The sequence below is a fragment of the Penaeus monodon genome, chromosome 19 (assembly GCF_015228065.2).
Source record: "Penaeus monodon isolate SGIC_2016 chromosome 19, NSTDA_Pmon_1, whole genome shotgun sequence".
NCBI classification, from domain to species: domain Eukaryota; kingdom Metazoa; phylum Arthropoda; class Malacostraca; order Decapoda; family Penaeidae; genus Penaeus; species Penaeus monodon.
This window is the reverse complement of record NC_051404.1, coordinates 14110377-14110882: the sequence shown is the minus strand read 5'-3', so window position 1 is coordinate 14110882 and position 506 is coordinate 14110377. Positions and strand designations below refer to the sequence as shown.

Sequence of the window (506 nt, the reverse complement as noted above, 5' to 3'; positions counted from 1 at the left end):
ATCAATGGTTAAAGACTATCATACTCCAAAATCACTAAATATCCTAAAGCTTACATTTTAAATTCTTTTAATGCCAACATGTAGACATGCTTAAAACACACTTCTTTGAAAAATGATAACTCTACTGCCTAATATGTGGGCCTAGTATGAAACTTCACCAAAATTTTCTTTTTATTTCATTCCAAGGGATTTGCATAAAGGAAGCTACCGTATAGATCTAGTTACTAGCTATACAGTATTATTTATTAGTTCAGAACTTTAAACAATTAAACATCTATTTGGAGCCAGCAAACATGACCATTGCCTATCTTTTTATAAAATCATATACTTTACACATGGTGTTTACAAAATACACTTAATAAATAAAAGGAAATATGTGACTAATGCAATGAAAATGTCAATAATTAAAAACTTGTCAGTGATATAAACAAATGAATAATCAATGATAATGCATACAATCCATGCTCATAATCTAATATTCATATTTCTTTACTATGTGCAATAAA

At 27.7% G+C, this 506-nt stretch overlaps 1 protein-coding gene across 1 annotated transcript in view; it reads right to left on the bottom strand.

The window, feature by feature from the left end:
- The window catches only part of LOC119585074 (ADP-ribose glycohydrolase OARD1-like), a 23816-nt gene that overhangs the window by 4289 nt on the left and 19021 nt on the right, over positions 1-506 (bottom strand). The gene's annotated exons all lie outside the window — the stretch shown is intronic.